The sequence below is a fragment of the Dermacentor variabilis genome, unplaced genomic scaffold (genome assembly GCF_050947875.1).
Source record: "Dermacentor variabilis isolate Ectoservices unplaced genomic scaffold, ASM5094787v1 scaffold_13, whole genome shotgun sequence".
Classification (NCBI taxonomy): Eukaryota; Metazoa; Arthropoda; class Arachnida; order Ixodida; family Ixodidae; genus Dermacentor; species Dermacentor variabilis.
Window position 1 is genome coordinate 38275141 of NW_027460291.1, and position 26080 is coordinate 38301220.

At 48.2% G+C, this 26080-nt stretch overlaps 11 non-coding genes across 11 annotated transcripts; all 11 read right to left on the minus strand.

The window, feature by feature from the left end:
• Positions 1-171: 171 nt before the first annotated feature.
• Positions 172-244, minus strand: TRNAF-GAA (transfer RNA phenylalanine (anticodon GAA)). The gene has a single exon. It is a non-coding gene; the product is annotated as a tRNA-Phe (tRNA).
• A 5783-nt stretch (positions 245-6027) lies between these two features.
• TRNAF-GAA (transfer RNA phenylalanine (anticodon GAA)) lies at positions 6028-6100 on the minus strand. The gene has a single exon. It is a non-coding gene; the product is annotated as a tRNA-Phe (tRNA).
• Positions 6101-12448: 6348 nt separating this feature from the next.
• Positions 12449-12521, minus strand: TRNAF-GAA (transfer RNA phenylalanine (anticodon GAA)). Its single transcript has one exon. It is a non-coding gene; the product is annotated as a tRNA-Phe (tRNA).
• Positions 12522-12765: 244 nt separating this feature from the next.
• Positions 12766-12838, minus strand: TRNAF-GAA (transfer RNA phenylalanine (anticodon GAA)). Its single transcript has one exon. It is a non-coding gene; the product is annotated as a tRNA-Phe (tRNA).
• Positions 12839-13082: 244 nt separating this feature from the next.
• TRNAF-GAA (transfer RNA phenylalanine (anticodon GAA)) lies at positions 13083-13155 on the minus strand. Its single transcript has one exon. It is a non-coding gene; the product is annotated as a tRNA-Phe (tRNA).
• Positions 13156-18603: 5448 nt separating this feature from the next.
• TRNAF-GAA (transfer RNA phenylalanine (anticodon GAA)) lies at positions 18604-18676 on the minus strand. Its single transcript has one exon. It is a non-coding gene; the product is annotated as a tRNA-Phe (tRNA).
• Positions 18677-24198: 5522 nt separating this feature from the next.
• TRNAF-GAA (transfer RNA phenylalanine (anticodon GAA)) lies at positions 24199-24271 on the minus strand. The gene has a single exon. It is a non-coding gene; the product is annotated as a tRNA-Phe (tRNA).
• A 244-nt stretch (positions 24272-24515) lies between these two features.
• Positions 24516-24588, minus strand: TRNAF-GAA (transfer RNA phenylalanine (anticodon GAA)). The gene has a single exon. It is a non-coding gene; the product is annotated as a tRNA-Phe (tRNA).
• A 244-nt stretch (positions 24589-24832) lies between these two features.
• Positions 24833-24905, minus strand: TRNAF-GAA (transfer RNA phenylalanine (anticodon GAA)). Its single transcript has one exon. It is a non-coding gene; the product is annotated as a tRNA-Phe (tRNA).
• A 561-nt stretch (positions 24906-25466) lies between these two features.
• Positions 25467-25539, minus strand: TRNAF-GAA (transfer RNA phenylalanine (anticodon GAA)). The gene has a single exon. It is a non-coding gene; the product is annotated as a tRNA-Phe (tRNA).
• A 245-nt stretch (positions 25540-25784) lies between these two features.
• Positions 25785-25857, minus strand: TRNAF-GAA (transfer RNA phenylalanine (anticodon GAA)). The gene has a single exon. It is a non-coding gene; the product is annotated as a tRNA-Phe (tRNA).
• Between the last annotated feature and the right edge of the window lie 223 nt (positions 25858-26080).

The following is a 26080-nucleotide window of genomic DNA, read 5'->3' on the forward strand; positions in this document are numbered from 1 at the left end:
TAAGGAAACTCCTTTTAAAAATATTCGCTCCAGCATTTGCTGTAGGCTCCGCACGCTTCTATTAATGTTAAACAGTGGCGTATCGCGGAAGTAACAGAAAAGCTCACAATGCTGTCTGAATTGCTATTTGTATTGTTATGCATAAGGGCTAAAAAATTCGCTATATGAATATGCCGAAACCCGGGATCGAACCAGGGACCTTTAGATCTTCAGTCTAACGCTCTCCCAACTGAGCTATTTCGGCGGAACGAGTAACAAAATCATGACGCGCTAAGCGATGGCTGGGTTCCCACGAACTGCCGTCTAGGGTATCCGAAGTAAGGAAACTTCTTTTAAAAATATTCGCTCCACCATTTGCTGTAGGCTACGCACGCTTCTATTAATGTTAAACAGTGGCGTATCGCGGAAGTAACAGAAAAGTTGACAATGGTGTCTGAATTGCTATTTGTATTGTTATGCACAAGGGCTAAAAAATTCGCTATATGAATATGCCGAAACCCGGGATCGAACCAGGGACCTTTAGATCTTCAGTCTAACGCTCTCTTTTTTTTTTATTTATTACCGGTTTTCAATATAACATCGTACATATGAATTTCACACTCATGACACAAATGCAAGCCTCTTGTAAGAGAAAACGAAGGCGAGAAACAAAAAAGCGCTACAAAGCCGTCTATCCGCATAGGACTGACGTTGTCAAATTAAAATTCCTTCATGACTGTTAGAGGTTCGAGCCTCGACAGCCAATCCGGTACACACTTTTGCATTTTCTGCATTTCAATAAATAAGGACCTACACTCTCTGAAATACATACGCGCTGGCCGAGCGTCGACGTCGCAATGGTACCCGGCCATGCGAGCTCGCCATATAGAGTGGAGGGCGTTCAGCATAATAAGATCATACGGTACTCCGTCTTCATCTTTAATTGGCAGATACCTGATCCCTTGGGGGTCCACCGGTAACTCCTTTTTCAGCGTTCGCTTTAGCACGTCCCAAAGGAAAACAGCCGCCCAGCAATGCAAGAAAACGTGATCAATGGTCTCCGGCTTCTGACAGATCAAGCAGTGGGATCCCCACGGCACAAGACAGCCTCGTTCTTCCACAAACGTTTTCACAGAGAGCGTTCCTGTGTGGAGCTTAAAAAAGAAGGTTTTAACCCCCGGTGGCACCTGCATTCGTTTCACCCGTTTAAGGACGTCTTGTCCTGGCTCTCCACTGTATATGGTTCTGTATAACGGCACTGGGAACACAATGTCGCACACATCATTATACAGTTTTTTCCTTTTAACTTCAAACAGATAATCATTTGAAAAACGAACTGACAGGAAACGCACGCTGTCGACCACTTCCTTAAAATAACCTCGAAGTTTTCCGGTCATGCTTGCCGTACTAACAACATGTGTCGGCAATGCGTCGCTCAACCTGATCTGACATACGGTGCGCAGAAACGGATCTCGCACATCTCGAAAAAACAAAAAGCGGTTGACAAGTTGTCGAACAAAAAGATGCATCAAACCCACACCCCCGTCCTTCACTCTTCTGAACAAATTTGTTCGGCTACATCTCTCCCATGATGAACTCCAGATGAAGACCGCAAACACTCTGTGCTGCCTTTGCACATTTGCTCTAGAACAATGCAGCACTTGCATAACATAATATAACTTCGCTATAAAAAACATATTACAAATTGTTGCCCTTGAAAAAATAGACTGGTTAGTGCTTGTCCATTTGTCCACTTTTTGTTTCGTTTCATTAGTTTGGTTCCTCCAGTACTCATCGCTGCTCTTGTACCTATCGAGGGGAACACCAAGATACTTCGTCGGAGTTTTCACCCACTTGACATTATCGAAGTACTCCGGTGCTGAAAACCACTCCCCGTGCCACAGCCCGAGGGATTTGCCCCAATTGACTCTGCTGCCCGTGACGTCACAGAAATGTTTTACTACAGCAATTGTTTCAGTCACACTTGGTTCGTCTGTGCAACACACTGCAACGTCGTCAGCATACGCTAGCAGCTTCACTTCGGTTTCTGCTAATCTAAAACCACGTATATTGTTGTTTGCGGTGATCGCTACACACATTGCTTCTATGTAGATAGCAAATAACAGAGTACTGAGGGGACAGTCTTGGCGCACTGAACGCATGATGTTAATGGGGGCCCCCAGAGACTTGTTAACAATTAACCTTGTAGTGCAGTTCTGGTACGCCAAGGCCACGCCCTCAGTGATGATGGTACCGACATTAACATGATCCAGTATGGCGAACAAAATAACGTGAGCAACACAATCGAACGCTTTCTCAAGATCAAGCTGAAGAACTGCAACGCCGCCACCAGTGACGTCACAGCACTCGAGCACACACCGCATCTTATGGATGTTCGAAAAAATTGACCGCCCTTTGATTCCACATGTTTGATGGTCTGCGACTATTTCCTTTATTACGCCTTGAAGTCTAGTCGCTAAGATCTTCATAAATATCTTATAATCAATGTTTGTTAGTGATATGGGCCTGTAGGATGATACTAATCTCAGTTTATCTAATTTATCATTCTTCGGAATTAGAATGGTGTGCGCTTTCCCAAAAGAAGGTGGCAATGATTTCTGCACGTACGCATCATTAAATACTCCTACTAATATAGGGGCCAGTTCTCTTTTAAATGTCTTATATAACGCCGCACTGAGTCCGTCTGGTCCCGGTGACTTGCCCAAGTTCAAGTCGTCGACTGCCTTTTCGACTTCCCTCTCCATTATTTTCCCTTCTAATCGCTCCTTAGTTTCATCACTCAAACGCGGCATGCGATGCAGAAAGTCTGCTTTGAAACCCTCTAAATTCGCTTCCTGAAATGCAAAGAGCGACTGGTAGTACTGGAAGAAGGCGTGGGCTATGCTCTCGTTATCGTCAACAACAGCTCCATTGATTAAAAGGTTATCGACATGGTTTTGTCGTCCGTGAGCCTTCTCTAACCCGAGCGCCCTTTTAGTGGGCGTCTCCCCTGCCGCTAGTGAATCTGCTCTTGCTCGCACGATGGCACCTTGGTAACGTTCTTTGTCGATCTGTTCAAGCTTTTCCTTGACGCTCCGCACATCGTCTTTGTACAGACCAGGCTCTCTGCACTCAAGCGTTATCAGCTGCTGAAGTAGTGTTCGCAAACCCTTTTCTTTATATTCCCTCTCAAATTTAAGACAACTTGACCTTTCTATGGCTTTCATTTTAACCTTTTGTTTAAAACATTCTCACTTTTCTGCTATTTTTTCAGCTGCATCTTCGCGTATTTCATTAACAGCATCCCGTACTCCCTTTACGAAAGATTCATCATTTAATAACAACGCATTCATTTTCCAGATCTCCCAATTAAACGCATGTTTGCTTTTCCCTATACCGACATTACATTTAACGAGACAATGATCTGAGAACGATATGGGTACTACACAATAACCGTGGCATCTTGGAATTGTATCCAGCGAAATGTAGATTCGGTCCAACCGCGCATGGCTACTGCCCTGAAAACGTGTAAAAGTCACATCACGCCCCCCTTCCAGACACTCAAAAACGTCTTCGAGTTCATTTTCACTAATTAGTTTTGATAAGATTTCACTGCTTCTGTCCCGCACACCAGCATTATTGGCTCTATCTCTAGCGCTCATTACACAATTAAAGTCTCCTAGCAGTATAACGCGCTTATCACATCGAACATACTGCGAAAGGTTCGAAAAGAAAAGGGCGCGCTCGCCTACTGAATTCGGCGCATATACACATATGACGCGGAACTGAACATCACACAAAATAATATCACAAAAAACAAGCCTTCCAGACTGACAAGAAAAAATACTTTGAATGTGCAGTCCAGGCAGTTTCTTCACAAAAAGAATGCACCCCCCAGCGGTGCCTAAGGAATGGCTTACCACCGCAAAATACCTGGTCGTGAAACGGCGCACCATGCTCCCGGTCTTCTCCTCCCCGTCAACCTTAGTCTCCTGGACGGCTAGTACGTCTATATCGTGGTCAGTGACCAACCGTAGCACCTGACTTCACCTACGACTAGCCGCCAACCCTCTCACGTTTAAAGTGGCAATATTAAGGGACGGTATCTGTGCCATGTTGAGCTAAAGAAAAAAGTAGGCCCGGAGCATGGTGCTTACCGTTCACGACCAGCCCTCGGCTAGCCGCCTTCGGGACAAAGTGGCGCCCACAAACAACGCCGGGAGGCGTTGTTTGTGGGCGCCACTTTGTCCGCAGGCTTTCTCTCAGGTGGGACGTTCGGCTTTGGTTTCAAGCTCGTGCGCCTCCCAAGAGGTGTCTTTGTCGGCGGCCCTTCGCTGGTGCCGGTCGCACCGTCGTTGCGGTCCTTAGTCTGGTCATGGGGGCGCTTGACTGGTGCTCCAAGAGTCGAAGTCCGGTCGCAGTCGAGGACGGCCTCCTCCTGCTGCATTGCCGTCGCATCGTTGTCGGGCGGGTCCTCACTACTGCTCCGCGTAGACTGGACCTCAGCGGTCGCGACCTGCAGCATCCCACTCGGCTTCACGGTAGTATCAGCCACCTTGCTGACCACGCCCAATGGCGTCGTCCCACTGGCTGTCGCTGTCGAGACCTTGTCTAGCGTTCCTTTAGCAGCGTCCTCCGCTTCGGCCACGTCCATGACGTGCTCTGCCGCAACGTCACTAGCTACTGGACCTGTTACGGTGGCATAAGATCTTACGCAGTCATCGTCGACGTGGCCGAAACGTCTACATAAGGTACATCGGGGGACTCTGCACTCACGGCGGACGTGTCCCGTGCCGTGGCAGCGCAGGCACTGCATCGCTCGACCGGGCACGACGACCAAGGCCAACTCTCCGCCGACGCGTATCTGATGTGGCAGGTCCTCCACTTTCATGCCGCTTTTCAATTTGAGAATGACTGTCCTGGTGGTTGAGGTCTTCGTTGCCATGCCTTCGACGCGCCATCGCTCCCGGCTCACCTCCTCCACCTTGCCGAACGCCGCGAATGCCGTCCGAACGTCCTCGTCGGCAACGCCGTACAGCAGCCAGTGAAGCCTTAGCTTCACCTGCTGATCCTGCGGGTCAACGATGACGCATCGTCGTCCCTTAACTTGAAGTTCCTTAAGGTCCAGCATTCTTCTTGTGGCAGTCGCATCGTTGAAGGTCACTGCCCAGACGTGGTTGATCTGGTACGCCCCTATGCATACCACATTAGGCAGCAGGCCCGTCGACAGAAGGGCGTCCCTGAAATCTTCCACCTTGTACGGTCCCGCACGTACATCACCGTGCAAAAAGACGGTATTAATCACTACTTGACCTTTAGGCAGTTGCGGCAAAATAAAGGCCTAATCCTTATCGTCGTTTAGCCTGGTTCCGCGGCCAGAAGTGGCCGCTGTAGCTGCTCCACTGGAGCCCATGATTCTGCTGACCGCTCAGCTCGCCTGCCGGAAGCAGAATGAGTCTAACGCTCTCTTAACTGAGCTATTTCGGCGGAACGAGTAACAAAATCATGAGGCGCTACGCGATGGCTGGGTTCCCACGAACCGCCGTCTAAGGTATCCGACGTAAGGAAACTTCTTTTAAAAATATTCGCTCCACCATTTGCTGTAGGCTACGCACGCTTCTATTAATGTTAAACTGTGGCGTATCGCGGAAGTAACAGAAAAGCTGACAATGGTGTCTGAATTGCTATCTGTATTGTTATGCACAACGCCTAAAGAAACGCACTATGAATATGCCGAAACCCAGCATCCAACCCGGGACCTTTAGATCTTCAGTCTAACGCTCTCCCAACTGAGCTATTTCGGCGGAACGAGTAACAAAATCATGAGGCGCTAAGCGATGGCTGGGTTCCCACGAACCGCCGTCTAAGGTATCCGACGTAAGGAAACTTCTTTTAAAAATATTCGCTCCACCATTTGCTGTAGGCTGCGCAGGCTTCTATTAATGTTAAACAGTGGCGTATCGCGGAAGTAACAGAAAAGCTGACAATGGTGTCTGAACTGCTATTTTATTGTTATGCACAAGGGCTAAAAAATTCGCTATATGAATATGCCGAAACCCGGGATCGAACCAGGGACCTTTAGATCTTCAGTCTAACGCTCTCGCAACTGAGCTATTTCGGCGGAACAATTTTTTTTTCTTTATTGCCAGTCCTCGACATAACACAACACAAATTCCTAAATGATATAAACAAAGACCAAAGAAGCAAAAAGGGATGAATACACAAACGGAACAAGGAACAGTAATATTTACATTCGCTGCCGTCCGCTACTGTGGCACGACGTTGTCGGATTAAAATTCCTTTAGTGCTGTAGGGGGTTCAACCCTCGACAGCCACTCAGGAACAGGCTGTTGCATCTTCATCACTTCCACATACCGTTGCATGGATTCACAAAAGTACAGACGCGCCGGTCGGGCATCCGGGTCACAATGGTAACCCGCCATTCTTGCGCGCCATAAACTGTGGAGGCCCGTAAGCATGATCAGGTCGTACGGGAAACCTTCGTCGTCATATACTGGCAGAAACCTGATTCCGTGGGGATCTATAGGTAGCTCCTTTTTTAGAGTCCTTTGTAGCACGTCCCAGAAAAAGACCCCTTCCCAACAGTGGATGAAGACGTGATCTATGCTTTCTGTTTTTTTACATATAAGGCAGTGGGTTCCCCATGGCATGTAGAACCCACGTTGTTCCAGGAAGATTTTAACAGGTACAGTACCAGTGTGTAATTTAAAAAAGAACGATTTAGTGGCTGGTTGAACTGGCATCTTCTTCACCCTTTTCAATACATCTAGGCCTGGGCCTCCACTGTACGGGGCTCTGTACATAGGTACCAGCAAAACACTGTCACATAAATCACGATATAACTTTTTCCGTTTTACACTCCACAAATATGCACTTGAAAAACGAACACGCAAAAAGGAAACACTCTGAACTATTTCCCGAAAGAAACCACGGACTGGTCCTGGCATTATTTCCGTACCTACAACGAATTCGGGAAGTGATCTTGACAGCCTCATTTGGATCACCGTGCGCAGAAATGGGTCGTTTGTATCTCGAAAGAAGGAGAATCTATTCACTAGTTGACGCAAGAAGAGGTGCGCCAACCCCAGACCACCATCCTTCACGCGCCGGAAGAGATTATCTCGGCTACATCGCTCCCAGCTTGATGCCCACACGAATACAGCGAACACGCGGTGCAATTTCTGCACATTAATACGAGAGCACTGTAGTACCTGCATTACATACCAGATCTTTGTCACGAGAAACATGTTGCACGCTGTAGCTCTCGCGAATATTGACAAGTAACAGGCGTTCCATCGGTCGGCTTTTTCTTTTAGTTGTTTTGTCCGCTCCTTCCAGTACTCGCTACTGTCCCTGTAGGCATCAAGGGGTGCTCCAAGGTACCTAACTGGCGTCGTGACCCAGTTTACGTTCGAAAAGTGGTCTGGTGTAGACGCCCATCTTCCATGCCAAAACCCCAAACATTTCTGCCAGTTAACGTAGCTGTTAGTGACGTTACCAAACTTTTTGACGATATTAACAGTATTCAATACACTTTGTTTGTCCTTACAGCACACAGCCACATCGTCAGCGTATGCCAGTAGCTTCACTTCTGCTGATTGAAGACTAAACCCCTTAATACATTCATTTTCAATGATGGCCAGACATAGCGTTTCTATGTAGACACAAAACAGGAGTGGACTGAGTGGACAACCCTGGCGAACGGAGCGCTTCACGTTAATTGGGGCCCCCAACATCTTATTAATTATAAGTCTGGTATAGCAGCTCCGGTACGCCATGGTCACCCCTTCAGTGATTATGTGGCCAAAATTAACGTGTTCAAGGATGGTAAGCAATATGTCGTGAGAAACACAATCAAACGCCTTCTCCAAGTCTAGCTGGAGGATGGCTACTGCATCGCACATGGCGTCACAACACTCCAGCACACACTTCATTTTATGGATAATAATAATATTTGGGGTTTTACGTGCCAAAACCACTTTCTGATTATGAGGCACGCCGTAGTGGAGGACTCCAGAAATTTTGACCACCTGGGGTTCTTTAACGTGCACCTAAATCTAAGCACACGGGTGTTTTCGCATTTCGCCCCCATCGAAATGCGGCCGCCGTGGCCGGGATTCGATCCCGCGACCTCGTGCTCAGCAGCCCAACACCATAGCCACTGAGCAACCACGGCGGGTTCATTTTATGGATGTTAGTGAAAATGGTTCTTCCACGAATACCACACGTCTGGTGTGGGCCGACTACTTCCTGAATAACTGACTGGACCCGTCGTGCCAACACCTTCATCAATATTTTGTAGTCACAGTTAGTAAGCGCTATGGGTCTGTAGGAGGAAAGTTGCTTGAGCTTTTCGGTCTCTTCTGTTTTCGGTATTAGTACTGTATGGGACTGGCCAAAGGATGGTGGAAGTATTTTCAGTTCATATGCTTCATTGAAAACTGCTGTTAAGATAGGAGCTAGGTGGCTTTTGAACGATTTGTACCATGCGGCACAAAGACCGTCTGGACCTGGCGACTTCCCAGGATTCAGGTCTTCGATGGCTTTCATCACTTCATGTTCTGTTAATGGCCGTTCTAAGGTTTCTTTAACCTCACTCGACAGCTGTGGGATTCGTTGCAAAAATGATTTCTTGAAATCGTGCATGTTGACAGGCCTGAATGTAAAAAGTTCTTTGTAATGCTCAAAGAAAGCACGCCCTATATTATTGTTATCCGTTAATACCACCCCTTCATATTCGATAGCCTCAATCTGCTTACGTCTCGAGTGCTTTTTTTCTAACCCCAGTGCTCTTTTCGTTGGCGTTTCCCCGCATGATAGCCTTTCTGCTCTGGCGCGCACTAGCGCACCTCGGAAGCGATCTTCGTCGAATACCTCGAGCTTCTTCTTAACGGCGCGCATATCTTGTTGATAGGCGCCAGGTTGCATGCATTCAAGCTTCGCAAATTTTTCTAGCAATGTTGTTAAATCCTTTTCTCTGGCCTTTTGTTCATATCGCAGTATGCTACTTCTTTCGATTGCCTTCAATTTAATGCTTTGCTTCAGCAACTCCCATTCCTCACCAAATTTCGTAGAACTGTCTGTTCCAAAAGAATTCAGAGCAGCCACTACATTTTCGTTAAAAGTTTCATCCCGTAACAGCTCTGCATTCAATTTCCACAGTTCCCAGACGAACTTGTTTCGTTCTTTCTTCCTGCCCACCGTGCATTTTACCAGGCAGTGGTCAGAATATGATATGGCCGTAACTGTGTAGCACTGGCATTTTTCAACTAAATCATATGAAAGATAGATACGGTCTAAGCGTGCGTGACTTGTGCCCTGAAAGTGAGTGTAGCTTACGTCTCCATGACCGCGAAAACATTCTGCGATATCTTCTAATTCGAATTCGTGTGTGATCTGCGCCAGGATATCACTACTTTTGTCACAAACCACGCGACGCGTAGACCTATCCTCAGCTTTCAATACGCAGTTGAAGTCGCCTACACAGGCTATCATTTTTTGCACATGTAAATGACGCTTTAAACTCAAAAAGAAATTTGCCCTCTCTTGCACAGTATTAGGCGCATAAATGCAAAACACGCGCCATTGGACATTACAATAGCTGAAGTCACAAAAGACAAGTCGACCAGAAGTACAGGAGAAGTAACCATGTATAACAAGACCAGGGAGCTTCCTCACGAACAGCACACACCCTGCCGAAGTCCCTAAGGCGTGGCTCACTACCGTATAGTAGTTATACGTGAACCTTTGCACCATGCTCCCGGTCTCCTCCTCGCCGTCTACCTTGGTTTCTTGCACAGCTAAAACGTCGAGGTCGTGGTCCACTAGTAGTCTGTAAACCTGACTATGTTTCCTTTTGGCGGCCAGACCTCGAACGTTTAGCGTGCCGAGGCTAAGCGACGGGTTGGTAGCCATTATTGGTGAAAACCGGAGGGGAGAAGGCCCGGAGCATGGTGCTCACCTTAACGTCTAGCTGACCGCTAGACGCCTCCGTGGCCATCCGGCGGCCGTCGCCCGGGTTCCTCTTTGGTCGGCTTCGGGGTAAGCCTACGGTCAGTCTCCAGGTTCGGCTTAGGCTTGAGGGTGGAGCGCCTTCCAGGTAGCGTCTTAGCGGGTGGTGCCTCGGAGTCACCGCCGGCCTTTCCGTCGACTTTCTCCTCGTGCTGCAGGGATCTCTTGACCGGTGCCGAGACGGATTCGACGCGGGCGCTAGCAGGGGTCGCGTTGTCGTCCGCCTCTGCCTGCGTTGCAACCGTAGCTGGCTGGTGGCTCTCATTTTCTTGCGGGGCCGTCTTCACGCTCTCGACTGTAGCTGCTGGTTCTTTGGGGGGAGGGATATTCCTTCCTCCTTCGGCTTGCTTGGTCGTCGCGCCGGTTTCTGCCGCCACTTTGCCGTTTCCAGCTCCCGTGGCCGCTTCCTCCGCCTCGGTCACGTCCATTACATGGTCTAACGTCGACGGCTCGCTCTCCGCCGAACCCGCGGCTACTGCGTATGAACGCACACAGTGCGCGTCGTTGTGTCCAAAAAGCCTGCACCGCGAGCAACGGGGAACCTTGCATTCACGACGAACGTGGCCAGAGCCCCGGCAGCGCAGGCACTGCATGGGACGTCCTGGGGCTACCACCAGCGCAAGCTCGCCGGCGACGCGGATCTGGTGGGGCAGGTCATCGACTTTCATTCCTGCCTTCAGCTGCAGCAGCAGTGCTCGGGTCGTCGAGCCCTTGTCGGAAACGCCATCCACTCGCCAGCGCTCCCGGGTCACTTCCGTCACCTTGCCGAAGGAGCCCAGCGCGGTCTTGACGTCTTCGTCGTCCACCCCATGCAGAAGCCAGTGGATACGAAGCTTCACCTGTTGTTCCTTGGGGTCGATGACCAGGCAGCGACGCCCCTTCACCTGCAGCTCCTTCAGGGCCGCCAGCTTTTCGGCAGCCTCGGCTGTCTTCATCGTCACCGCCCATACATGGTTGATTTGGTATGCTCCAAGGGCGACGACGCCAGAGAGCATACCAACAGCTTGAAGCGCGTCTCGAAAATCTTCTACACGAAACGGGCGAACACGAGCGTCGCCGTGCAAAAAAACTGTGTTCAAAACAATACGTCCTGTAGGTAGGCGAGGCAAAATTATCTGGTAATCTTTATCTTCTTCCGTCGAAAGCCTGTTGCCGCGGCTAACAGCCGCATATGCCGCTCCATTGGAGCCCATGATCCCGCGATCCGTTCAGCTCGCGAGCCGGAAGCAGAATGATTTCGGCGGAACAAGCTACAAAATCACGAGGCGCTAAGCGATGGCTGGGTTCCCACGAACCGCCGTCTAAGGTATCCGACGTAAGGAAACTTCTTTTAAAAATATTCGCTCCACCATTTGCTGTAGGCTACGCACGCTTCTATTAATGTTAAACAGTGGCGTATCGCGGAAGTATCAGAAAAGCTCACAATGCTGTCTGAATTGCTATCTGTATTGTTATGCACAACGCCTAAAGAAACGCACTATGAATATGCCGAAACCCAGCATCCAACCCGGGACCTTTCGATCTTCAGTCTAACGCTCTCCCAACTGAGCTATTTCGGCGGAACGAGTAACAAAATCACGAGGCGCTAAGCGATTGCTGGGTTCCCACGAACCGCCGTCTAAGGTATCCGACGTAAGGAAACTTCTTTTAAAAATATTTGCTCCACCATTTGCTGTAGGCTACGCACTCTTCTATTAATGTTAAACTGTGGCGTATCGCGGAAGTATCAGAAAAGCTCACAATGCTGTCTGAATTGCTATCTGTATTGTTATGCACAACGCCTAAAGAAACGCACTATGAATATGCCGAAACCCAGCATCCAACCCGGGACCTTTCGATCTTCAGTCTAACGCTCTCCCAACTGAGCTATTTCGGCGGAACGAGTAACAAAATCATGAGGCGCTAAGCGATGGCTGGGTTCCCACGGACCGCCGTCTAAGGTATCCGACGTAAGGAAACTTCTTTTAAAAATATTCGCTCCACCATTTGCTGTAGGCTACGCACGCCTCTATTAATGTTAAACTGTGGCGTATCGCGGAAGTAACAAAAAAGCTGACAATGGTGTCTGAATTGCTATCTGTATTGTTATGTACAACGCCTAAAGAAACGCACTATGAATATGCCGAAACCCAGCATCCAACCCGGGACCTTTAGATCTTCAGTCTAACGCTCTCCCAACTGAGCTATTTCGGCGGAACGAGTAACAAAATCATGAGGCGCTAAGCGGTGGCTGGGTTCCCACGAACCGCCATCAAAGGTATCCGATGTAAGGAAACTTCTTTTAAAAATATTCGCTTCACCATTTGCTGTAGGCTACGAACGCTTCTATAAATGTTAAACAGTGGCGTATCGCGGAAGTAACAGAAAAGCTGACAATGGTGTCTGAATTGCTATTTCATTGTTATGCACAAGGGCTAAAAAATTCGCTATATGAATATGCCGAAACCCGGGATCGAACCAGGGACCTTTAGATCTTCAGTCTAACGCTCTCCCAACTGAGCTATTTCGGCGGAACGAGTAACAAAATCATGAGGCGCTAAGCGATGGCTGGGTTCCCACGAACCGCCATCTAAGGTATCCGACGTAAGGAAACTTCTTTTAAAAATATTCGCTCCACCATTTGCTGTAGGTTACGAACGCTTCTATAAATGTTAAACAGTGGCGTATCGCGGAACTAACAGAAAAGCTGACGATTGTGTCTGAATTGCTATTTTATTGTTATGCACAAGGGCTAAAAAATTCGCTATATGAATATGCCGAAACCCGGGATCGAACCAGGGACCTTTATATCTTCAGTCTAACGCTCTCCCAACTGAGCTATTTCGGCGGAACGAGTAACAAAATCATGAGGCGCTACGCGATGGCTGGGTTCCCACGAACCGCCGTCTAAGGTATCCGACGTAAGGAAACTTCTTATAAAAATATTCGCTCCACAATTTGCTGTAGGCTACGCACGCTTCTATAAATGTTAAACAGTGGCGTATCGCGGAACTAACAGAAAAGCTGACAATTGTGTCTGAATTGCTATTTCATTGTTATGGACAAGGGCTAAAAAATTCGCTATATGAATATGCCGAAACCCGGGATCGAACCAGGGACCTTTATATCTTCAGTCTAACGCTCTCCCAACTGAGCTATTTCGGCGGAACGATTAACAAAATCATGAGGCGCTACGCGATGGCTGGGTTCCCACGAACCGCCGTCTAAGGTATCCGATGTAAGGAAACTTCTTATAAAAATATTCGCTCCACAATTTGCTGTAGGCTACGCACGCTTCTATTAATGTTAAACAGTGGCGTATCGCGGAAGTAACAGAAAAGCTGACAATGCTGTCTGAATTGCTATTTGTATTGTTATGCACAAGAGCTAAAAAATTCGCTATATGAATATGCCGAAACCCGGGATCGAACCAGGGACCTTTAGATCTTCAGTCTAACTTTTTTTTTTTTATTTATTACCGGTTTTCAATATAACATCGTACATATGAATTTCACACTCATGACACAAATGCAAGCCTCTTGCAAGAGAAAACGAAGGCGAGAAACAAAAAAGCGCTACAAAGCCGTCTATCCGCATAGGACTGACGTTGTCGAATTAAAATTCCTTCATGACTGTCAGAGGTTCGAGCCTCGACAGCCAATCCGGTACACACTTTTGCATTTTCTGCATTTCAATAAATAAGGACATACACTCTCTGAAATACATACGCGCTGGCCGAGCGTCGACGTCGCAATGGTACCCGGCCATGCGAGCTCGCCATATAGAGTGGAGGGCGTTCAGCATAATAAGATCATACGGTACTCCGTCTTCATCTTTAATTGGCAGATACCTGATCCCTTGGGGGTCCACCGGTAACTCCTTTTTCAGCGTTCGCTTTAGCACGTCCCAAAGGAAAACAGCCGCCCAGCAATGCAAGAAAACGTGATCAATGGTCTCCGGCTTCTGACAGATCAAGCAGTGGGATCCCCACGGCACAAGACAGCCTCGTTCTTCCACAAACGTTTTCACAGAGAGCGTTCCTGTGTGGAGCTTAAAAAAGAAGGTTTTAACCCCCGGTGGCACCTGCATTCGTTTCACCCGTTTAAGGACGTCTTGTCCTGGCCCTCCACTGTATATGGTTCTGTATAACGGCACTGGGAACACAATGTCGCACACATCATTATACAGTTTTTTCCTTTTAACTTCAAACAGATAATCATTTGAAAAACGAACTGACAGGAAACGCACGCTGTCGACCACTTCCTTAAAATAACCTCGAAGTTTTCCGGTCATGCTTGCCGTACTAACAACATGTGTCGGCAATGCGTCGCTCAACCTGATCTGACATACGGTGCGCAGAAACGGATCTCGCACATCTCGAAAAAACAAAAAGCGGTTGACAAGTTGTCGAACAAAAAGATGCGTCAAGCCCACACCCCCGTCCTTCACCCTTCTGAACAAATTTGTTCGGCTGCACCTTTCCCATGTTGATCCCCAGATGAACACTGCGAACACTCTGTGCAGCCTTTGCACATTTACTCTAGAACAATACAGCGTTTGTAAGACGTAATATAACTTAGTAATAAAAAACACGTTACAAATTGTCGCTCTTGCAAAAATGGACAGGTTAGTACTTTTCCATTTGTCTACTTTTTCTTTCAGTTCCTTGGTTTGGTTCCTCCAGTATTCGTCGCTGCTATTATACCTGTCGAGGGGAACACCCAGATACCTGGTCGGAGTTTTCACCCAGTTCACGTTCGCGAAATAGTCGGGTGCAGAAAACCAGTCCCCGTGCCACAGGCCTAGCGATTTGCCCCAGTTTACTCTGCTACCCGTTACGGCGCAGAAATGTTGTACTACAGATATGGTTTCCGTTATACTTGGTTTGTCAGTGCAACACACTGCAATGTCATCTGCATATGCGAGCAACTTCACTTCGGTCGCTGCCAATCTGAAACCACGTATTCCGTCATTTTCATTAATTGCTACACACATTGCTTCTACGTAGATAGCAAATAATAGCGGACTGAGGGGGCAGCCTTGGCGCACTGAACGCCTGATGTTAATGGGGGCCCCCAGAGACTTGTTAACAATTAATCTTGTTGTGCAGTTCTGGTACGCCAAGGCCACGCCCTCAGTGATGATGGAACCGACATTAACATGATCTAAGATGGCAAACAAAATAACGTGAGCGACACAATCGAACGCTTTCTCTAGGTCGTGCTGAAGTACTGCGACACGGCCACCTATGACGTCAGAGCACTCGAGCACACATCGCATCTTATGGGTGTTCGGAAAAATTGACCGCCCTTTGATTCCACATGTTTGATGGTCTGCGACTATTTCCTTTATTACGCCTTGAAGTCTAGTCGCTAAGATCTTCATAAATATCTTATAATCAATGTTTGTTAGTGATATGGGCCTGTATGATGATTCTAATCTCAGTTTATCTAACTTATCATTCTTCGGAATTAGAATGGTGTGCGCTTTCCCAAAAGAAGGTGGCAATGATTTCTGCACGTACGCATCATTAAATACTCCTACTAATATAGGGGCCAGTTCTCTTTTAAATGTCTTATATAACGCCGCACTGAGTCCGTCTGGTCCCGGTGACTTGCCCAAGTTCAAGTCGTCGATTGCCTTTTCGACTTCCCTCTCCATTATTTTCCCTTCTAATCGCTCCTTAGTTTCATCACTCAAACGCGGCATGCGATGCAGAAAGTCTGCTTTGAAACCCTCTAAATTCGCTTCCTGAAATGCAAAGAGCGACTGGTAGTACTGGAATAAGGCGTGGGCTATGCTCTCGTTATCGTCAACAACGGCTCCATTGATTAAAAGGTTATCGACATGGTTTTGTCGTCCGTGAGCCTTCTCTAACCCGAGCGCCCTTTTAGTGGGCGTCTCCCCTGCCGCTAGTGAATCTGCTCTTGCTCGCACGATGGCACCTTGGTAACGTTCTTTGTCGATCTGTTCAAGCTTTTCCTTGACGCTCCGCACATCGTCTTTGTACAGACCAGGCTCTCTGCACTCAAGCGTTATCAGCTGCTGAAGTAGTGTTCGCAAACCCTTTTCTTTATATTCCCTCTCAAATTTAAGACAACTTGACCTTTCTATGGCTTTCATGTTAACCTTTTGTTTAAAACATTCCCACTTTTCTGCTATTGTTTCAGCTGCATCTTCGCGTATTTCATTAACAGCATCCCGTACTCCCTTTACGAAAGATTCATCATTTAATAACAACGCATTCATTTTCCAGATCTCCCAATTAAACGCATGTTTGCTTTTCCCTATACCGACATTACATTTTACGAGACAATGATCTGAGAACGATATGGGTACTACACAATAACCGTGGCATCTTGGAATTGTATCCAGCGAAATGTAGATTCGGTCCAACCGTGCATTGCTACTGCCCTGAAAACGTGTAAAAGTCACATCACGCCCCCCTTCCAGACACTCAAAAACGTCTTCGAGTTCATTTTCACTAATTAGTTTTGATAAGATTTCACTGCTTCTGTCCCGCACACCAGCATTATTGGCTCTATCTCTAGCGCTCATTACACAATTAAAGTCTCCTAGCAGTATAACGCGCTTATCACATCGAACATACTGCGAAAGGTTCGAAAAGAAAAGGGCGCGCTCGTCTACTGAATTCGGCGCATATACACATATGACGCGGAACTGAACATCACACAAAATAATATCACAAAAAACAAGCCTTCCAGACTGACAAGAAAAAATACTTTGAATGTGCAGTCCAGGCAGTTTCTTCACAAAAAGAATGCACCCCCCAGCGGTGCCTAAGGCATGGCTTACCACCGCAAAATACCTGGTCGTGAAACGGCGCACCATGCTCCCGGTCTCCTCCTCCCCGTCAACCTTAGTCTCCTGGACGGCTAGTACGTCTATATCGTGGTCAGTGACCAACCGTAGCACCTGAATTCGCCTACCACTAGCCGCCAACCCTCTCACGTTTAAAGTGGCAATATTAAGGGACGGTATCTGTGCCATGTTGAGCTAAAGAAAAACATAGGCCCGGAGCATGGTGCTTACCGTTCACGACCAGCCCTCGGCTAGCCGCCTCCGGGACCTCCCGGCTTCCCGGCGTTGTTTGTGGGCGCCACTTTGTCCGCAGGCTTTCTCTCAGGTGGGACGTTCGGCTTTGGTTTCAGGCTCGTGCGCCTCCCAAGAGGTGTCTTTGTCGGCGGCCCTTCGTTGGTGCCGGTCGCACCGTCGTTGCGGTCCTTAGTCTGGTCATGGGGGCGCTTGACTGGCGCTCCAAGAGTCGAAGTCCGGTCGCAGTCGAGGACGGCCTCCTCCTGCTGCATTGCCGTCGCATCGTTGTCGGGCGGGTCCTCACTACTGCTCCGCGTAGACTGGACCTCAGCGGTCGCGACCTGCAGCATCCCACTCGGCTTCACGGTAGTATCAGCCACCTTGCTGACCACGCCCAAAGGCGTAGTCCCACTGGCTGTCGCTGTCGAGACCTTGTCTAGCGTTCCTTTAGCAGCGTCCTCCGCTTCGGCCACGTCCATGACGTGCTCTGCCGCAACGTCACTAGCTACTGGACCTGTTACGGTGGCATAAGATCTTACGCAGTCATCGTCGACGTGGCCGAAACGTCTACATAAGGTACATCGGGGGACTCTGCACTCACGGCGGACGTGTCCCGTGCCGTGGCAGCGCAGGCACTGCATCGCTCGACCGGGCACGACGACCAAGGCCAACTCTCCGCCGACGCGTATCTGATGTGGCAGGTCCTCCACTTTCATGCCGCTTTTCAATTTGAGAATGACGGTCCTGGTGGTTGAGGTCTTCGTTGCCATGCCTTCGACGCGCCATCGCTCCCGGCTCACCTCCTCCACCTTGCCGAAAGCCGCGAATGCCGTCCGAACGTCCTCGGCGGCAACGCCGTACAGCAGCCAGTGAAGCCTTAGCTTCACCTGCTGATCCTGCGGGTCAACGATGACGCATCGTCGTCCCTTAACTTGAAGTTCCTTATGGTCCAGCATTCTCCTTGTGGCAGTCGCATCGTTGAAGGTCACTGCCCAGACGTGGTTGATCTGGTACGCCCCTATGCATACCACATTAGGCAGCAGGCCCGTCGACAGAAGGGCGTCCCTGAAATCTTCCACCTTGTACGGTCTCGCACGTACATCACCGTGCAAAAAGACGGTATTAATCACTACTTGACCTTTAGGCAGTTGCGGCAAAATAAAGGCATAATCCTTATCGTCGTTTAGCCTGGTTCCGCGGCCAGAAGTGGCCACTGTCGCTGCTCCACTGGAGCCCATGATTCTGCTGACCGCTCAGCTCGGCTGCCGGAAGCAGAATGAGTCTAACGCTCTCTTAACTGAGCTATTTCGGCGGAACGAGTAACAAAATCATGAGGCGCTACGCGATGGCTGGGTTCCCACGAACCGCCGTCTAAGGTATCCGACGAAAGGAAACTTCTTTTAAAAATATTCGCTCCACCATTTGCTGTAGGCTACGCACGCTTCTATTAATGTTAAACTGTGGCGTATCGCGGAAGTAACAGAAAAGCTGACAATGCTGTCTGAATTGCTATTTGTATTGTTATGCACAAGAGCTAAAAAATTCGCTATATTAATATGCCGAAACCCGGGATCGAACCAGGGACCTTTAGATCTTCAGTCTAACGCTCTCCCAACTGAGCTATTTCGGCTTTTTTTTCTTTATTGCCTGCTTAGACATTAACACACAAAAAAAAAACAAATCCATATACACAGTGCACCCACATCACATCAGGTGGGATGGTCGCTAAAATTTCTTGAGGCACACCAGCTCATCAAGGATGCTAACCCAGTCTGGGGTTTCGCTTTGTGCACGATACACTTCTCGTAATAGTGACATACTTTCAATGAAGTTCTCTCGCGCAGAGCACACATTCACATCAGCATGACGTACAGCCATTCTTGTTTTCCACAAACTGTGGAGACCCAGCAACATGAACATGTCGAACGGTGGCCCGTCATCGCTTTCAACTGGAAGGAACCGAATTCCATAGGGGTTTATGGGGAGTTCTTTTTTAAGAGTGCGCTGCAAGATGTCCCAGTGAAAGACAGCGTCCCAACACTCAATGAAGGCGTGTTCAATTGTTTCAGGCTTTTTACACAGCCGGCAATCGGTAGTCCAGGGTACGAATATTCCTTTCTGTTCTAGCCATACTTTAACGGGGAGGGTGTTCGTGTGTAGGTGGAAAAAGAAAGTTTTCGCAGCAGGTCTTACAGGCATCCTTTTGACTCGTTTCAGCACATCTTTTCCTGGGCCTCCACAGTAAACACTCCTATACAGTGGGATAGGTAACATACTGTCCACTAAATCTGCGTACAGTTTCTTTCTTCTCACTGAGCACAAGTACTCCAGCGAAAAACGTGCGCAGAGTATTCTAAAAGATGCAACGACTTCACGATAGTACCCAGTCGCTCTAGTGATAGCACTAGATGTGGACACAACAAATTCAGGCAGTTCTGTTGCCATTTTCGCCTGAATGACCGTACGGAGGAAAACGTTTCTTTCATCTCGCAGGAAGATGAACCGCGATACGATCTGTCTAATGAACAAGTGTGAGAGCCCAAGGCCCCCATTTCGAACTGTGCGAAAAAGATTTGTTCGACTGGATCGCTCCCAAGTGGAGTTCCAGATGAAGGTAGCAAACACTCGATGCATTTTTTGAACGTTTACACGGGACATGAACATTACTTGCAGTATGTACCAAACTTTGGCAATTAAAAATATATTGCAAGCTGAAGCACGTGCAAACACTGACAATCCCCGGCCCTGCCATCCTTTTATCTTTTCTTTCATTGATTCTATTTGGCCGGTCCACAACTGTGTCGAGTCCCGATAGTGCTCAAGGGGCACTCCTAGATACAGTGGAGGCACTGTAGTCCACTGCATACCGGCGAATTTTGTGGGTGTCGCGTCCCAGCTTCCATGCCATATCCCAACACTTTTTTCGAAGTTTATCTGGGCACCAGTGTACCTACAAAAGGATCTTGCAAGGCGGACAGCCTCGACCACGCTTTCCCTGTCTTCACAAAAGACGGCGACGTCATCTGCATAAGCTAGCATTTTAACTTCTGCGGCGTGCAGCCTAAAACCACGAATGTTTTCATTCCGTATGACTGCCATACAAAAGGGTTCGAGGTACAGGGCAAAAAGCAAGGGAGACAAGGGACAGCCTTGCCGTACAGACGAGCGGAGTGGCACCCGCGAACTAAGACACTTATTAACTATAAGCTGCATGTAACAGTCTTCATAAGCCATTTTAACGCCATCTACAATGACGCTCCCAACATTACAGTACTGCAGTATAGCGAAAAGCACCTCTTGTGACACCCGGTCGAACGCCTTCGCAAGGTCTAGCTGCAACATGGCCACCCGACCCCCAATGGCATCGCAACATTCAAGCACATTCCTTGCAATGTGGGTGTTCATGAAAATGGTGCGGCCTTTAATGCCACACGTCTGGTGTGGCCCTACAAGCTGCTGAATCACGCTTTGAAATCGTCGAGCCAGTACTTTCATAAATATTTTGTAATCTGTGTTGGTCAGACTTATCGGTCTGTATGAACTTACTGAAAGGAGCTTTTCCCGTTCATCGGTTTTCGGAATTAATACTATGTGCGAAGTCTGGAATGAGGGTGGTACTTTTTTAAATTCATACGCCTCTGAGAGTAGTCGGTGCAATATACACGCAAACTCCTGACTGAATGCCTTGTAAAAAGCGGCGCCTAGGCCGTCCGGCCCTGGCGATTTGCCTGATGGCAGTTCTTCTATCGCCCTTTCAATCTCGGACACAGCTATTGGTCTCTCAAGATTTTCTCTAACGTCGTCATCCAACCTTGGCATCTCGCTCATGAATTCACTCTCGAAGGCCAGTCCAGAAGGAGTCACATTGCCGAACAATTCGCGATAGTGTTCCACAAAAGCTTTCTCAATCGACGAAGCGTCTGACGTCACCTCGTTTTGAAGACGTATCTGTTGGATCTCATTTCTTGACGCGTGACGCTTTTCATCGCTCATTGCCCGTTTGTTTGGTATCTCACCCATCCATAGGCGTTCGCTTCTAGCGCGTATAACTGCTGCTTTGTATCGCTCGGCGTCGATAACTTCAAGCTCGTGTCTTACTTTCTTTACGTTTTCAGCTAATAGATCGTGACCCGCATTTTGTGCGCTTGACAGATATTCTAGCTGTCTTTGCAGCTCTCTTTGTTTCTGTAATTTATCGTGCTGAAGGCTGCTTCCTCTTTCTATTGCAATGAACTTAACTTGAATCTTAAATTCCTCCCATGTGGCAGTAAAATATTCACCCTCATTTGTCATCAACTCTGTTATCTTTTCCTTAACTCTGCGCACAAATGGTTCATCATCAAGCAGCTTTTCGTTGAATTTCCACATGTTCCAGTTGAATCGTGTTCTTTTAACTTTTTCCCCAATCGAGAAGCTTACCAGGCTATGGTCCGTGAACGATTGCGGTGCGACGTTATAACTATTACAAAGGGTGATCAAGTCGTTAGAAACATACACTCTGTCCAGCCTTGCTCGGCTATTTCGCTGAATGTGCGTGTACTGCGGAATCATACCATCAGTGAGGACTAGGCCCACATCTTCTAAGTTGTGGTCTTCAATTAGTCTGCTCAAAAGGAGAGCACTTTTATCGCGAACCCTTTCCCTTTTTAGTCGGTCTTCCGGAGAACACACACAGTTAAAATCACCAAGTAATATGACAAAGCGATCACATTTTAGATATTGCTCGATACATTCAAAAAACAAAAATCGATCATTCACATTGTTTGGCGCATAAACGCATACGAGCCGCCACAAATCGTGAGAAAAAGAAAAATCTACAATAAGCAAGCGGCCAGTTTCAGAAACAGTTACACTTTCTTCAATAATACCAGCACTCTTCCGTATTAACAACGCACATCCGCCTGATGTGCCATTCGCATGGCACACGCACACATTGTAATGCGCCGTGAAAGGCGTCACCATGCGATCGGTCTGCTCTTGGGTTTCGACCTTAGTTTCTTGTAAGGCAACTACATCGAGTTCCTTCTCCATACACAAGCGGCTAAGTTGATACTGCCTCCTTCGCGCTCCAAGGCCACGGACATTTAACGTGGCAACTCTCAGTGCTCTCTCTAGTTTCACCGCCATTTATCTGCAAAAGCAAGCCGATCGCACGGTGTCGCTGAAGAACAAGCGATCCAGACACACTGTAGAAAAATTTGCATGCATAACTTTTGCACTGAAAACCGCTCGATCCACACGCGTACCTTTAGAGCGTACGCGAAGCCCGATTCCAAAATGGACGCCATCTCTTCACGACGTTAGTCCGGGCGCCCCAGTAGGCGCCGAGTCCTACTTAGGCGGTTTTGCCGCCGGCCGTCTGTCCGGCGGGATGTTTGGCTTCGGGCGCACGGGCACACGACGACCCGCCTGCGCTTTTGGCGGCGGCTCGTCTTTGGCCCCGTTGTCAAGGTTGCCGTCCAGGCTGCCGTCCAGGTTGCCGGTCGAGTCCCTCGCTCTTTTCATAGCCACATTGCTTGCACTCGATTCTTCGACGTCCATCAAGGGAGTTGCCGGTCCGTGCTCCGTGGCGGCCTCCTCGGCAGTGGCGGATTTTGCGGCCGATTCTTCTTTGGCTCCTTCGTCGCGTGCCCTTTGCACTGCATCTTTCGGGCTCGTAGGCAGCACATTTACCACCTTCGTGGCTTTAGCAGCCGGCACATAAGGTGTTGCAACTATGTCCGCCGGTGGTACTAGCACGCGGGAAGCCTCATCAACGTCAGCCTCATCCATTAACAGGTCAGCCACGTCCTCTCGAAGCGCAGGTCCTGCGACGGATGCGTAAGTCTTAACACATTCCGTATCCTGGTGGCCGTAGCGACGGCATACTGCACATTTCGGGACGCGGCAGTCACGTCGGACATCTCCGGTGCTTCGGTATTTCAGGCAAAGGGGTGCTCTGCCCGGTGCAACAACTAAAGCCTGCTTACCAGCTACACGAAGTTGATGGGGCAGGTCTTCTACGGTCATACCCGTCTTCAGAACCAAGGATACAGCACGTGTTGACGATGCTTTGTCTTGAACTCCTTGAACGCGCAACTTTTCATGGAAAACTTCCGTGACCTTTCCGAACGGTGACAGGGCTCTCCGTATATCCTCGTCCGACACGTTATGTAGCAACCAATACAGCTTCAGCCGCTAGACCTGATTAGCCGGATCAACGACAATGCCCCGATATTCATTCACTTTGACGTTCTTGGCGCTTGAAAGCCTCTTCGCGCCTTCGTCGCACTTGAAAGTCGCCCAAACGTGGCTCATCTGATACGCCCCTAGGGCGATGACATCAGCAAGTAGGCCTAAGCTAGCCAACGCATCTCGGAAATGTTCCACACGATACGGCCTGGCGCGCACATCCGCATGCAGAAAAACTGTATTTAAAACTATCCGACCTGTCGGCAATTGAGGCAGCAAAACTTGGTATTCCGGGTCTTCTGAGGCAAAACTCCTGGTACCGCGGCCCTGCTGGGCCGCTGAAGCCGCTCCTACGGAGCTCATGATCGGCACGTCCGCTCGCTAGCGCGGCAGAAAGCCGACCCTCTGAGCTATTTCGGCGGAACGAGTGACAAAATCATGAGGCGCTACGCGATGGCTGGGTTCCCACGAACCGCCGTCTAAGGTATCCGACGTAAGGAAACTTCTTATAAAAATATTCGCTCCACCATTTGCTGTAGGCTGCGTAGGCTTCTATTAATGTTAAACAGTGGCGTATCGCGGAAGTATCAGAAAAGCTCACAATGCTGTCTGAATTGCTATCTGTATTGTTATGCACAACGCTTAAAGAAACGCACTCTGAATATGCCGAAACCCAGTATCCAACCCGGGACCTTTAGATCTTCAGTCTAACGCTCTCCCAACTGAGCTATTTCGTCGGAACGAGCTACAAAATCACGAGGCGCTAAGCGATGGCTGGGTTTCCACGAACCGCCGTCCAAGGTATCCGACGTAAGGAAACTTCTTTTAAAAATATTCGCTCCACCATTTGCTGTAGGCTCCGCACGCTTCTATTAATGTTAAACAGTGGCGTATCGCGGAAGTAACAGAAAAGCTGACAATGGTGTCTGAATTGCTATTTCATTGTTATGCACAAGGGCTAAAAAATTCGCTATATGAATATGCCGAAACCCGGGATCGAACCAGGGACCTTTAGATCTTCAGTCTAACGCTCTCCCAACTGAGCTATTTCGGCGGAACGAGTAACAAAATCATGAGGCGCTAAGCGATGGCTGGGTTCCCACGAACCGCCATCAAAGGTATCCGACGTAAGGAAACTTCTTTTAAAAATATTCGCTCCACCATTTGCTGTAGGCTACGAACGCTTCTATAAATGTTAAACAGTGGCGTATCGCGGAAGTAACAGAAAAGCTGACAATGGTGTCTGAATTGCTATTTTGTTGTTATGCACAAGGGCTAAAAAATTCGCTATATGAATATGCCGAAACCCGGGATCGAACCAGGGACCTTTAGATCTTCAGTCGAACGCTCTCCCAACTGGGCTATTTCGGCGGAACGAGTAACAAAATCATGAGGCGCTAAGCGATGGGTGGGTTCCCACGAACCGCCATCTAAGGTATCCGACGTAAGGAAACTTCTTTTAAAAATATTCGCTCCACCATTTGCTGTAGGCTACGAACGCTTCTATAAATGTTAAACAGTGGCGTATCGCGGAAGTAACAGAAAAGCTGACAATGGTGTCTGAATTGCTATTTTATTGTTATGCACAAGGGCTAAAAAATTCGCTATATGAATATGCCGAAACCCGGGATCGAACCAGGGACCTTTAGATCTTCAGTCTAACGCTCTCCCAACTGAGCTATTTCGGCGGAACGAGTAACAAAATCATGACGCGCTAAGCGATGGCTGGGTTCCCACGAACCGCCGTCTAAGGTATCCGACGTAAGGAAACTTCTTTTAAAAATATTCGCTCCACCATTTTCTGTAGGCTACGCACGCTTCTATTAATGTTAAACAGTGGCGTATCGCGGAAGTATCAGAAAAGCTCACAATGCTGTCTGAATTGCTATCTGTATTGTTATGCACAACGCCTAAAGAAGCGCACTATGAATATGTCGAAACCCAGCATCCAACCCGGGACCTTTAGATCTACAGTCTAACGCTCTCCCAACTGAGCTATTTCGTCGGAACGAGTAACAATATCGTGAGGCGCTAAGCGATGGTTGGGTTCCCACGAACCGCCGTCTAAGGTATCCGACGTAAGGAAACTCCTTTTAAAAATATTGGCTCCAGCATTTGCTGTCGGCTCCGCACGCTTCTATTTATGTTAAACAGTGGCGTATCGCGGAAGTAACAGAAAAGCTCACAATGCTGTCTGAATTGCTATCTGTATTGTTACGCACAACGCCTAAAGAAACGCACTATGAATATGCCGAAACCTAGGATCTAACCCGGGACCTTTAGATCTTCAGTCTAACGCTCTCCCAACTGAGCTATTTCGGCGGAACGAGTAACAAAATCATGAGGCGCTAAGCGATGGGTGGGTTCCCACGAACCGTCGTCTAGGGTATCCGACGTAAGGAAACTTCTTTTAAAAATATTCGCTCCACAATTTGCTGTAGGCTACGCACGCTTCTATTAATGTTAAACAGTGGCGTATCGCGGAAGTAACAGAAAAGCTAACAATGCTGTCAGAATTGCTATTTGTATTGTTATGCATAAGGGCTAAAAAATTCCCTATATGAATATGCTGAAACCCGGGATCGAACCAGGGACCTTTAGATCTTCAGTCTAACGCTCTCCCAATTGAGCTATTTCGGCGGAACGAGTACAAAAATCATGAGGCGCTACGCGATGGCTGGGTTCCCACGAACCGCCGTCTAAGGTATCCGTTGTAAGGAAACTTCTTATAAAAATATTCGCTCCACGATTTGCTGTAGGCTGCGCAGGCTTCTAATAATGTTAAACAGTGGCCTATCGCGGATGTATCAGAAAAGCTCACAATGCTGTCTGAATTGCTATCTGTATTGTTATGCACAACGCT